This window comes from Castor canadensis, chromosome X (assembly GCF_047511655.1).
Source record: "Castor canadensis chromosome X, mCasCan1.hap1v2, whole genome shotgun sequence".
Classification (NCBI taxonomy): domain Eukaryota; kingdom Metazoa; phylum Chordata; class Mammalia; order Rodentia; family Castoridae; genus Castor; species Castor canadensis.
Genome location: NC_133405.1, coordinates 143,997,705 through 144,011,210, shown reverse-complemented (window position 1 = coordinate 144,011,210; position 13,506 = coordinate 143,997,705). Strand labels below are relative to the sequence as shown.

The following is a 13,506-nucleotide window of genomic DNA, read 5'->3' as shown; positions in this document are numbered from 1 at the left end:
CTTCAGAGAAAATATACTTTTGACAGCTAGCATTTCACCTTCATTGGTTCAGCAAGAACACCTGGCACAGCCTGCATTTTGCATGAACTCATTTGGTGAAAGCTGAGAGAAAACTCAATAAGCTACAGTCATGAGCCGCTACTCCTCCCATACAGGACACCTGGGACACTCAGAGATTAGACTGTCATATTCCATCGCATCCACCCCTGATTGATTTTCCAAGTTAGGACAAGTTTCACTCAGTTTTCTCTTTCAATGTATTTTATCACTTATTGTTTGGGTTTTTTCTTTTGTGTTATCTTTACAATTTTATTTTTTATCTCTCATTTTTCCTTATGGTTTTATTCCTTTGATCTACTTTTCATTGTTTTTTCCATTGCTAGGAACTGAGACCAGGCCCACATATTCCAGAGTTGGGTATTCTTCCTCTGAGCTATCCCCACAACTCAGTTGAGAAGAATTAAGTCCACCTCTGGCCACAACCCATTCCTACTCAAACTCTAGCAGATTTTCTTCCTTAAAGAACTGGGATGATAAAAGTTGCAGACTTAGGAAGAGGCTAAAGTCCCACTAGCCCACAGTATCTGCAGAAAGAAAGAAAAACAGTAGTAGCTAACACCATATCTACACTTGTGCTGTAGATTGCAGCCACACCTGGTCAGATTGCTTACAGCTAAAAAAGAATGAAAGTGAGCACCACAGATGGGAAGATTTCAGGGCCTTCCAGAAAATTGGCAAAAATACTAGGTAAGAAAGATACAAGTTAACTTGCACCTGGTACCAAATGGACCTAACAAATACCCACATTATTACATTCAAGAGCTGTTAAATACACATTTTACCTAATAGCACATAGAACATTCTCTAGGATAGATTATGAGTGCTCATAAGCCTAGTCTTAACAATTTTTTAGAAACGGAATTCATGGGAAGTTTGTTTTCTGACCATAATGAATCAAGTTAGAAATCAAACACAAAAACTTTAAACACCATACAAATAGATGGAAAATAAACAGCTTATTTTTGAACAACAAAGGAATTAAGTAGGAAATAAGAAAAAATAAGTTCTTCTTGATAAAACAAAAATGGAGACACTAAATATCAAAACCCATGTGATGTAGCAAAAGCACTACTAAGGAAGTTTATAGCAGTCAATGTCCAAATCAAGAAAGTACACCATAAAAAAAAATTTAAAGACATGAAGGAACAGATTACCACTGCATCTCAAGATACAAGTGAAACAAGAGCGGTCTTCATCCAAAAGTAACAGAAATTAAGATCAGCGCAGGAAAAATGCAATGGAGACAAAAATATAAAAGATCATTGGAATAAAGTTCTGGTTCCTCACGAAAGGAAAATGAAGGACACGAACCTATGCTAAACGAATTAAAACACAACAAGAGAGATAACTCAAACAACATCTGAGGTAAAAAGAAGACATTCCAACAACATCATAGGAAAACACATGGACACTGCTCATCACATGCAGATTCACAGCAGTGCCACAACCGAAGAAAGATGTATTTCTTTCACCTCTCCCTCCTGCATAGTGTACAAATGCCTGTCACTAACAGGTAGGGCAAGAAAACCTTTGAGCTACTCCTGTCCCTCTACAGTGCAGGCTGATGTGACACTGAGCAGTGTAAATAGTCTTATTGTTGCCCCATCCTCGAGGTACTGCCAGAAGAATTCCAACAGAAAGTTTGCCTGGCCACAGATTCATCATACTTCAACTTGCACCCACAGGCCACTGAGCTGAAGAAGTCTAGGAGAAAAGCCCTGGGTATTACATGAGCAAAGAAGGTCCCAAGAATTTATTTGCCTAGCTCAAACCATATCCAGTTACCATTTGCTCTGTAATGGACACAACAGCTGACACAGGCAGAAGGGAACCCCAGGCTTTTGCCCCAATCCAGGTGTGAATGATTGTGGGGTTAAGGTACCATTTCTGAGAAAAAAACAAAACAAAACCCTAAGTACTAACAGCATTTGCTGTCACCACATCCATGTGACTCTTATTGCCAGGTGACGCACTATGTTATCTGAACATGCACTGCTGCCCTGACTGGTCTGAGTGTCAGATAGGTGGTGATGAAGTACCTAGGCCCATACCACTGTATGGAAGACAGTTGTATCAGGTCTGCGCTACTGTTACAGACAGAGCCAGAGACTCTGACAAATAACCCAGCTTATGCTAACAATGCCTAAAACCATTTAGAACATAATCAAAACCATGAAACCAGAAAATCTCCACACAATGTTTTCAAAACAACTCCTTCAAGTAGAGTACATAGAGCTGTGTCTTATTCCTGCTTTAATGTTTAATTGCAATTTTAGACTTTCCAGGATGAAATGGTAAAATGGACTATCAATCAAAAGCAAAAGTGTTTCACAACAAAGATCCACAAATTGCAACCACAGTTGTCTTTTCAAAGAATCTTTAGACAAACCGTATCGCTAGAAGAAAAGTGTTAGAGGAGTTTTACACTCATGAAGCACAATTCTAAGCTTTAGGCAAAGTACGGCAAGAGGATATACCCTGTAAATTCAGCAATTTCCTTTAATGTATTACTCTGAAATGTGAGTTTTGATTACTCATCAACACTGACGGTAAGTCAGCTCGTTAAATCTGCTTACTTAAGTGTTAAAAGCAGTACTTACTCTCAAGACACATCCCACTTATGTCAGTGTTCAGAATTCCACAGAGTAAGAACTTCAAACTACACCGTGTACTTATATTTCTTATTTTACTTATTTCAGGAAATAAATAACCCGGCCTCGTATCTTCAATCTATGGTGTTGGTGTGTTTGTGATGTATGGCAAAATGGGACACAGTCAAATGCAGGTTTATTCGTCTTCATAGTTGTTACCTTTTTGTTACAAAGCCATGTGAAGTTGTATTCCCTTATTTTCAGTTGTGAAAATAATTGGGAGAATGTTTTACAAACTGATCAATGACTCTGTTTCCTTAAAGACGTAGACGATTGAACTGTGTGCCAGATCTTACTTTATTAGAGTTAACAAATTTATAAAATAAGCAAATCTTAAAAAGAGAGACTATGATACAAATTGCTAGTCAGATGTGCCAGTATGTGTATCATATCAGTATGTGTAACAACATGCCAGTAACACAAAGTAAGAAGACCAGATGCTCAACGTGACACTTTATTATGGTTTTATTTCTGTGAGTCTTGCATCAGGAAAATAGAGACCTCTTTTATTATGAGACTGGCTCTTCACTTGTACAATGCAATTTAATTAGAGTAAAATGACATTTTTACCTAACCTATTTTGTAAAAGTAAAAGTAAATGTTTTATGTACCACTACAACCTGTCTTTTTTTTTTTTTTACCCCCTCATTGCTTGCTCTTTCCCTGTCACCCTGCCCCTATCATTGCAGTGCATGGCAGTATATTGTCTGCATATACAGATGGAATGTTTCAATAGTTTTCATGATGTTTTTCACATTCTCTTACCCTTTCCCACCTCCTTGTAGTTCCCTCAGACAGACCCACTAATGCCATCCCTAATCACCTCTAATGGTCCCTCATTTCAACACAATTGCTGTGGGAATTAAGTTTCCAACATACATACTTTGGCGTTAGGGGGGAAGGGGGTCACATTCAAACCACAGCAATGCCCAATTATTTTGGTACACCTTACTAGATTAGAGCCTTTATGGGGTAAGAAAGCTGTCTCTTTTTGCCCAACTTCCCCTCTATCTCCTCTCTGGTCTTATTAGGGGGTTTGGAGTGGTATATTTTGGGGATATGAGTAGGGGAAAGTTGAGTTGGAAATAATTCTTAATTTGAGTTTAGGTATATGTTTATGTGATGTGCACTTACTTTTGTGAATACCTGTCTTGTTTCAAAACTTTTCTATGTAAATACAACAGCATAGTTATTTTCACTTTCTTTTTCCCTTAAAACCTCAAGATAACTGGTTATCACTTAGTATTCAATTTCTCCAGCTGCTAATGTTACAAACCCCAAATTGCTACGCATGCTTTTAAATTTACATTTTGAAAATGCTTTTTTTTGGTACAGTGGCAATGTAAATGACAAACAAGAATGTATAAAATATCGAAGTTTTAAGAATACACATGGGTACATGCATTTCAAAAACAGATCGATATTCTTCAACTCCAAATGCAGATTTATGTTGATGAATTCTAAAAATTTATAAATTAGATTTAAAAAGTCTCCAGAGAACGTCCAGATAATTAGAACATAACGGTTCTGAAAGCGGCTAAAATCCATTCTGGTCACAAGGGAAACAACTGAGTGATGGCATTCGTTTACTAGAAATGAAGTATTGGTTTATCAGTGCACATGGTAGCATTACATCTATGTTTTCACATGTCAGTTAACACAACATCTTCAGTCTTCAAAGAAATATAACAAATACTTTTTAAAATGCAAACAAACCAATCTGCTTTCCTTGGCAAGCTAAATGAAGTCTTACTCTTAACAGCTGACGACCAAGATCCCGAATGTAGAACGACCCTGAGAATACTCGGGATATAACACATTGGGTTCAGCTTAGATCTGGAAGCAAGAAGAACAGGAGATGGATGAAAATAATCATTACAACATTCTACGCAATGTAAGACGCCCTTAAAGTTCTATGAACATTCTGTATATCAAATTTTCCTCTATTCCTCTCTGTTGCCAGAATATCTTTCTCGCTTTCAGAATGTTATATGTTATGCATAATATCCTTATACGTGTTACACACTATCCATAATATCCACAATACAACTCAGCATCTCCTTCCTTCTCTGTTTCTAGAGATCTGCTGTGTTGAGGCTGATCATACACACTAAGGAATATATATAATTCTTTCCGAATAGAAGTATCACTAAACCAAATTCTCTAATTTGAGTCGATCTGGTCACAGGAGCAACACTAAATCTACCCTAACTTAATTTTAATTTAGTGTAATTTAAATTTTTGCAGATGTTCAAACCTGTAAAAAGAGAGCTGCTCTAGAAGTAGTAGAGTCCTCAGGTCTTAAACAAAAGCAGCCTTTATGAAATAGTCAAAATACCAAATTTCCTTGATAGTCCCACTTCTTTTCAATCCCTTCCCCTCTCAGCCCACTCAAAATGTTCCAGAAGAAATAGTGGCATAGATTATATTTTCTGGAAAACATGGTTACTGTGCCTACACTCTCATCTAGTCTATCATCTGTGCACACAGCTTTGTATTAATACATACAGTCTGGACAGGATCTTTAATTATCTAAAACTAAGGTCAGCTGACAAAATGTTCAGATCTGCCCTTAAGCCACAACCAATAGTGACATGATATGTCAGTCTCTTGTCTCAGGAAAGTATCATTAATATTGTTTTGTCGTAAGACTCCTTTGGCTTAGGGTCCCGAAAGAGAATTGTACAAAGAAATTAGAAGAACAGGTTCACTACTCACCACTCTTCCTTTTTACACTTAGATAGCTTTAAGACTTATGTAACATTGGAGTGATGTATGTTTTAAAACTTGTACATACAATTTATAAACACACACACACACAATAGTGGTACAGAATAGGGGTAGAGGGTATGCTATTTTACAGTGTAAGTAATGTAAGTGGTTTGGAATAATGTAAAAATAGAAAATAGGATGGTATGATAAACCACGTATAAACAAATGCAAGTTGTAAAATTAGCTGATGTTTACTTGAATTGAAAATTTTCAACTTCTTTGAATAGCTTGAAGATGCTCTTACAAAGACATTAGGGAATAAAATTTTAGAGATCACTGTTTTTGATCAAGGATTCTCCATGAGGTGTGAACATCAGGGTCACCTGAGACCCAACTGACTTCCCCAAATTGGCCCTGTGCATTTTTGACAAGCTCTGGTAATTATGCCACATGCAATCTTTTTTGAAAAGTTACTCTACGTATTCTAAAATTTCAACTTAGTGTCTAATCAAACACTCATTATTTTGGCTTTATACATTTTCATTACTGGGGAATTAAAAGAAGAACCTCACTGAACTGTAAGCTATACTGCCATCCCAGTTACACACACACATTCACAGTATAAGTAATGTAAATGGTTTGGAATGGGATAGTGTGTATGTGTGTGTGTGTGTGTGTGTGTGTGTGTGAATGGATAGGTATACATACGCTTAAGAAAATAAATATTTTTGACTTAAATATACTACAGATACAACAATGAAGGGCTAAGGATAAAGGTGAGTGGCAGAGGGCTTGCTAAGCATTACTTATACATGTTTATGTTTACAAACATAAACATGAATATAAACACATAAGCAATTGTCATAATAAATGTGTATCAAGGAATTTCATTTAAATGTAGAACAGCAAAAGAACACTAAAAAACATAGTACTCTTGTGAGCTCACTACTTTATGCTAGGAAGAACAGCCGTTTTTCACAAATTAATCACACAGCAACTCCAAGTGAGGTTTAGGGCAACAGTGATACCTGATAAAATAACAGGATCCTGACAACATGCCTCCGTTGAAAGAAGGTTGTCAAAGGATGCTGCAATTTCAACGCTGTATCAAATAAGTCTTTTTAACACAAATATTTTGTTTCAGAAAAGGCATGAGCTCAAAACTGCTAAAATTCTTGGAAGACACTATGCTGACCCCTCTACCAGCAACGCACACACACAAAAGAAATTGTCAACGACTACCTCTTTACGTACTCTTCCTTAAAACAGCTAGGATTATGGCACGGCTTCTGCCAAAACTAATCCTGATTTTGAGAGAAAGAAATATCCCAAGGGATTATAAATCAGAGAATAAACAGCTTGTTTCTGGCTAGTTCCAAATATTCAAGTACTGAATATTCAAGCTCAGAAACATATCCTAAATTTATGTATTCAGCATAATGAAGCCAAAGGAAAATATCAGGGTAAGAAGGGGACTTTCTCCCAGATAAGACATATAATCCATAAAGAACATACACAAAACATCTGTAAGGGTCATAATACTTACATCATCAATGTCTTCATCATCATCTCCGACATCATCAAACTGGATTTCATCATCCTCTCTGGGACCAAATGTGTCCGTTTCATTGGCTTTAGCTAAACATACAATAACAAAAATGCCCACTGAATAATCAAAATATTATTAAGTATTATTAAGAAAAGAAATGGGTCTGACATAAAACAATACACATTGATCTCAGAGATCAAATTAATAAAAGTCCCCCAGATGATCATTCATTTAAAAATTGTTACAAAATCAAGAGCCATGTGTTCTTTTGTTCAAAAGAGTATTTTAGTAAAGCCGACAGACTCTGATTAGACTCACTGAAAACCTTCAAAATATCCTTCAGAAAGGATTTGAGAAAGGCCTAGAAATATCCTCATAGTATGCGAGTTCTCACCAGTCAGAGAGACTTAGTCAAATACCTGTAAGACATAAAAGCAAAAAGAGCTGCTAGTTTTAAAAAGGCCAATAATTTCATGAGGATCATCATTGTTAGGAAGAATCTTACTATTTTTATGATAAAATGCACTGGAATTAAAAATAAACTAGCTGCCCTGTAAAGAAAACATTGAGGCTTACAAATTCATGCATGGTCTTAGTTTAGTCTTTCCAAGTTTTCAAGTGACAATGCTTTATGTTGGCCTTTCAGAAAGAAAGTAAGTATTTTTGTTTTATATACCCTGTAGATACAATCATGAATCATGAAGGGCTTGGGAATGTAACATGAGGATCCTGATGAAATTATTGGCAGTTTAAGTGTAGCAGCTCTGTTTTGGTTTTATTTCTTATGCGTAAGCATGAATTGAGTAAATCTTTCTGACTGATAAGATGTAGCTCAGTGGTTGAGTACTACATTATGTGAAGGCCCTGGGTTCTAATCCCAGCACTGCAATACAAAACCACACAAATCCTAACCATGCCAACACATAAGAGAACATTGTTCTCTATAAAAATCAAAACAAGTATCCTAATTGGTGATGCTTACATGAAAACTGCCAGTCTCTTGAGAATGGTGCAGCACACCAGCAACCCAAGCTACTCAGGAGACTGAGGCAGGGGGATCTCATCTGGGTACATAGTGAAACCCCCTATTAAAAGAAGTAACAAAATAAAGTTGCCAGCTACTTAAGAAGGTAGAGTAAGGAGGATCATATTTTGAGACCAGCCTGATCAAAAAAGTTAGCAAGACCCTATTTCAAAACAATAAACTGGGTGTGGTAGATGATTCCTATAATCCTAATTGTGAAATTAGGACGGTAGTCAGAAGCCAGCCTGAGGAAACCACAGACCCTATTTGAAAAGCAAGTGAAAGCAACTGACCTGGAGGTGTGACTTAAGAGGTAGTACACTTGACTAGTGACCCGAAGACCCTGAGTTCAAATCTACTATCAGGGGTCAGGCACAGTGGCTCACAGCTATAATCCCAGCTACTGGGAGGATTATGGTTCAATGCCAGCCCAGGCAAAAAGAAAATTGTTCAGATCACACCTCTGCAAATGAGCCAGGTCTGTGGCCCTCACTGCGTGGAAACCCATAGGTAGGAGATCACAGTCTGGGCTCATCTTGGACTAAGATATGAGACTGTATTTTTAAAAAATACCTTCAGTTCTGGAGGCATGGATCAAGTGCCTGCCTAGCATCACAGAAGTCTTGGGTTCAAAACTCAGTATTTAAAAAGGCAGGGGCAAGAGGAAGGGCATGAAGAAAAGAGAACAAAGGAGAGGGAGAAGGGGAAGGGAAAGAAAAGGAGGGAAGGAGAATGGGGAGAAAAGAAGAAGGAAGAGAAAAGAAGCCAGAGGAGGAGAAAGAAGAAAAAAAGAAAGAAGTGAAGCAAAGGAGGAAAAAAGAAGGGAGGAGAAGAAGAGAGGAAGAGGGGGAGAACAGGGAGGAGGAGAAAGAAGGAAAACAAGATAAAGGAGGAGTTGAAGTAGAAGGAGGAGGAGGAGAAGGAGAAAGTGGAGATGAGGAGGAGGAGGAGGAGAAGTAGATGGAGGAGGAGCAGTAGGAGGAGGAGGAGGAGAAGGCAGGTACGAGGACTAGGAGAAGACAGAGATGATGATGAGGAGAAGTAGAAGGTGGAGGAGAAGGAGAAGGCAGGGATGATGAGGAAGAGAATTAGAAGGAGGAGGAGAAGTAGGAGGAGGAGGAGAAGGCAGGGATGAGGAGGAGGAGGAGAAGTGAAGGAGGAGGAGGAGGAGAAGGTGGGGATGAGGAAGAGAAGGAGGAGGAGGAGGAAGAGAAGGGATGAGGAAGAGGAGGAGGAGAAGCAGAAGGAGCAGGAGAAGGAGGAGAACCCTAGTACCAAAAAAGGAGGAGAGAGTAAGAAAAAGTTTCCTAAATGGCATTCTTGGATGCTCTATATTCAAAGCTTATAAACTCACCAACTGCTCACCAAAAGAACATTTTTTAGTGATTCCTACTTAACTTTCTAAAATGCTACCATACTTAAAATTTTGTAACACACAACAGACCCAATTCTACCAAAATCCCTCATGTTATCCCTAAGGAACCATAACAGCACATGACAGCATTTGGTAACACTATAGACATTACCATGTTCTGGAAGCTCTCCGTATGCCTTCTGGCTTCTAGCTTCATTTGCATTACACTTCAAAATTACATCAGCTTTTTTATCCTTAGAAATAATTAATGTTTTAAACTGGTGAGAACAAAGTATCATTTGTTTCCTAATTCTTTTCAAGTTACACACACTAAGGAAAAACTCACTCCGTGTTTACTTACAAACTTGTGCGTCTTTCACAAACAAACAAATGCCAGGTACAAGTGGCTCATGCCTGTAACCCTACCCACTGGGGAGGCAGAGATCACAAGGATCGCAGTTTGAAGCCAGTGCTGGCAAAATAGTTCAGGAGACCCTACCTTAAAAAATCCCATCACAAAAAAGGGCTGGCGGAGTGGTTCAAGGTGTAGGCCAAGAGTTCACACCCCAGTACCACAACAAACAAACAAACACAAACAACCTTTGGGTGTAAATTAACAAAAAGAAGGGTAGGGTGCATATAACTAATAGCAATTCATAAAAGGACCTTTTACAGATTTAATCTTCATAAAAGCAGAACAGACAACCTTCCCCTTCATCTTACTTAGTAATACTTTTGATTAGAAGTCTCTTGAAGCACAAAAACTGCAATGTGAACTTTGTAAGTGAAACACAATTGAAAACTGAAAAAGAGTATAATGGGTTCTAGAAAAACATATCAGTGTGAAGTTGGGCCTGAGCTGAGTGGCTTTTGCTTCCCTCATTATTCTGTTCAGTTGATGCTTGTGTAACTATTTTCTCCCTGCATCCTGTTTCCTATCTTAATGACTTTGTATAGAATTAGTTAAAATGTTTCAGCCCTTTCCCTGGGTACTGGCCATTCCTAGATTGTAGGAAAGGTCACAATCAGAAGAGCTCTCAGGAAAATGTGAAGCAGAGACTTACTGTGACAAAATCCAGACACCTGGACCTCTAAACAACAAGCTTTCTGCACAATTGCTGCTTTCTTACCTTCACAGGTCTGGGATGCTCTGCAACCTGCAGACTAAGCTAAAACGCTCTCGCCCACATCGTAAAACCTCTCATTACTAAAGATTAAAATGCTACTCTGGCACCAGGTGACTGAGACTGAGAACATTCCCAGAAACGATGTTATGCACATCTTCTCTTGGCAGTATCACGTAAGATGGCCTACCATGGGTAATTCTGCTGTCACCAGAGAACCAAGAGACAGAGTGACAAGATAATACAAAGTGCTAATGCTTCCATGTTAGCAGCTGCACAGCCAGACTTTTCATGTTTGCAACTGGTTCTTAGGATTTATTGCCAATCAGAATGATCTGTGCAGTTTCAAAATACTTAACTCCTTTCTAAGACTGAGAGTAGATGTGGGGCATACCCTCAGAAACTGAATTTTGAAAAGCTCTTTCCAATGGGTGGTTTTGGTGCAAACATCCCTGAGAAGCACAGACTTAAAATGCTCAACTTTTAAAGAACCTGACTCAGCTAGACTGGTGATTGGGCAGAAGTTCCTGTTGATGCCTTACAATTAATTGCAAAGAAATCCAAAGAGAGGCAAGTAAAATAATCATGGTGATTCACTGACCATATGAAGTGAACCAGTATTTCCAAAATTGTATGTGCAGACAAATACACAAAGATTTTATTAAAACGCACATGGGATTCAAATTTGAATGAAAAATATGTAGTTTCAAAGAAAACCTGTAACTTTCTACTTTGGAAGTTTTTATAAAAGAAAATTACTATATGATTGAGTCTATTACAACAGAGGCACAGAACAGTCATAGTGGAGGAGAATCCAATGGTTAACCAGACTCCACTTTGTCTCTCACACAGTGTCCTTTTCTGAGTTGCTCTTTCCCCCTCAGATTATTTTAATTCTGGCATTGTGGATCTGACCAAAGTCCGTCCTGTGAAGCAAAGGGAGGTTGCCACCAGAGCAGCAGCACTTCGTGTCATGAATCAGGGATGATGATTATTCAGATTATGCTCCCACCAGGAGCACTAGCTGTGCAAACACCCAAGTCTTGCCTTTGTTCTTTCCCTGCTATATGACCTCAAGGCTGTTCCTAACTCCCCTTAGACCTGTCTTCCCAGAACAAGCACACTGAAGCTTTCCCATTATATCATCAACTTCTCCAGTCTGTTTTTCTTTAGCCACCAGTTAGCTGGGCCTCACAGAGAAGGGCTATTGCTCCAAGAGAGGGGCTTGTGACAGACACCAAGACTCACTGAAATTCTCTAACGAGTTGAGAATACTGCCAAAGTCTGTCACTATCCATTCTGTCAGAAGTCTGAAAATAACCGAATGCACGTGATAATCTGAAGAGTGCTTATTGGAGAAAAATGGGAGACTGTCAGAAGATCAAGCTCTCTAGTATTTTAACCTGCCCTGTCCTAAGACTCTATTCCTATGCCTCTCATATCTGTTCCATGTAGCCATGAAAATCAGCAACGCAACAGCCACTGGAAGATGTAGAACAAGTTCTGACCTCTGTCAAAACACCACTCTCTACAGAGCTATTCCGTAGTACCCGGAAGCTCCCCCTTACAGTAAAGCTTTCCTTTATTTGAAATAATTCCAAGCTTATTTACTAGCAATATTCCACCACCCTTTGTCCAGAGGATTCAGAGAAAAATAGTCTATGCAATGCCTTTAAGCAGAGGTAACATCTGGGGAAAAAAACCCAACGAAAGAAATGTAAAAGTGTTAGAAGTCAATGTCCATAGGAGATTAGAACACCCCAGCACACTTCTGTGAATCTAGAAAGCCCAAGCAGATGCTCACAAAAGAGAAGACACTAATCTCTTACCCCTGAAAGGCCTTAATCTCAGCTCTGATTGATCTTGAGACTCTGCAAAGCATGAGATGAAAACTAGGGATGAATGGTCTGTTGATTGGCTTGGTGTATCCCAACTTGTACAAAGTCACCCTCATAGACTGGGAGGCTTACCATTGTGCGTAGTTGCTGTTGTTGGGTTTTGAGACTGTCTTGCCATGTAACTAACCCGTGAACTCAGGCTCCTACACATTCCACCTCCCAGGTACCAGGATTATTGGTGGTATCAGGACACCTGGCAGGCTTCCTGCTTCTAACAAAATCTCAACCAAAAACATGAACTGTCCACTAAAGGAACCAAGCAGTTAAGGCCACAGAATTTGCTCAGAAAAGTCACTAAGCAAAAAAGCAACAGCAACCAATTTAAGACTTGCTACATTGTATTTGACATGTTCAGTTTTCAACAATAACACCACCAAAAAGTAGGAGACCTTGAGAACACAAAGTACGGCCTCCAACAAGACAAAAAAAGAGTCACCTCAAAAAATATCTTACAGAGGCCAGAAGTTGGACATTACATCAACTACTATAAATACATTTAAAGAATTAAAGGAAAACACATCTACAAATACTGATGGGATGATGACACTGATGTCTTATAGCAGGGAGGAGGACCAGAAGAGAAACAGACAGGCTGTGTTTGGTAATGAGGCAGGGGGAAGGGATGGCAAAGCAGAGAGATAAAACACTGAAACATGAAGAAGTTCACATAGCCCTGGGGGAATGGAATAGCCAGTAAAGTCACCTGCAGCCAAATGTGGGCTGAGGTTTGCTTCTTGCTTCTGTAACCTGCTTGCAAGGGTATATAACGTGAGACCCCTTTGCTCTCAGGGGCTCAGCCCTTGGACGACACAAGTCCACTGGGTCTGTGCCGGCACAATTAAACCATTGCTTCCTGCTGAACTGCCTCAGTGTCCTGTATCTCAGCTTGAGATTCCCGCAACAGTCTCACTAAATGGAAAATGAAAATGAAAACACAGAACTTCTCCAAAGAAACAAATTCCAAACCAGGCATGGCTGTTCAAGTCTGTGTTCCTGGCTGCATGGGAGGTGGAGATCCGGGAGGATAGTGGTTCCAGGCCAGGGTAGGCAAAAAGTTCACACGACCCCCTCTCAACCAATGGCTAGGCATGGTAGTACGGGGCTGTGGTTCCAGCTGCACAGGGAGGCCCAGTA

The 13,506-nt window shown here is 39.1% G+C and overlaps 2 long non-coding RNA genes across 3 annotated transcripts in view; both read right to left on the bottom strand.

Moving 5' to 3' along the window:
* Positions 1–2,984: 2,984 nt before the first annotated feature.
* On the bottom strand, positions 2,985–7,055 carry LOC141419733 (uncharacterized). The gene is made up of 3 exons (XR_012444393.1): positions 6,970–7,055; positions 3,858–4,547; positions 2,985–3,331 (listed from the first exon to the last, which is right to left on the bottom strand). It is a non-coding gene; the product is annotated as an uncharacterized lncRNA (long non-coding RNA).
* Positions 7,056–7,683: 628 nt separating this feature from the next.
* Positions 7,684–13,506, bottom strand: part of LOC141419734 (uncharacterized) — a 39,132-nt gene continuing 33,309 nt past the window's right edge. Inside the window, exon 5 of one of the 2 annotated variants that reach the window (XR_012444395.1) lies at positions 7,684–8,057. This is a non-coding gene — a long non-coding RNA (uncharacterized lncRNA). Of the gene's footprint in view, positions 8,058–13,074; positions 13,282–13,506 lie in introns of those variants that run through there. The other variant, XR_012444394.1, reaches the window with a different exon arrangement.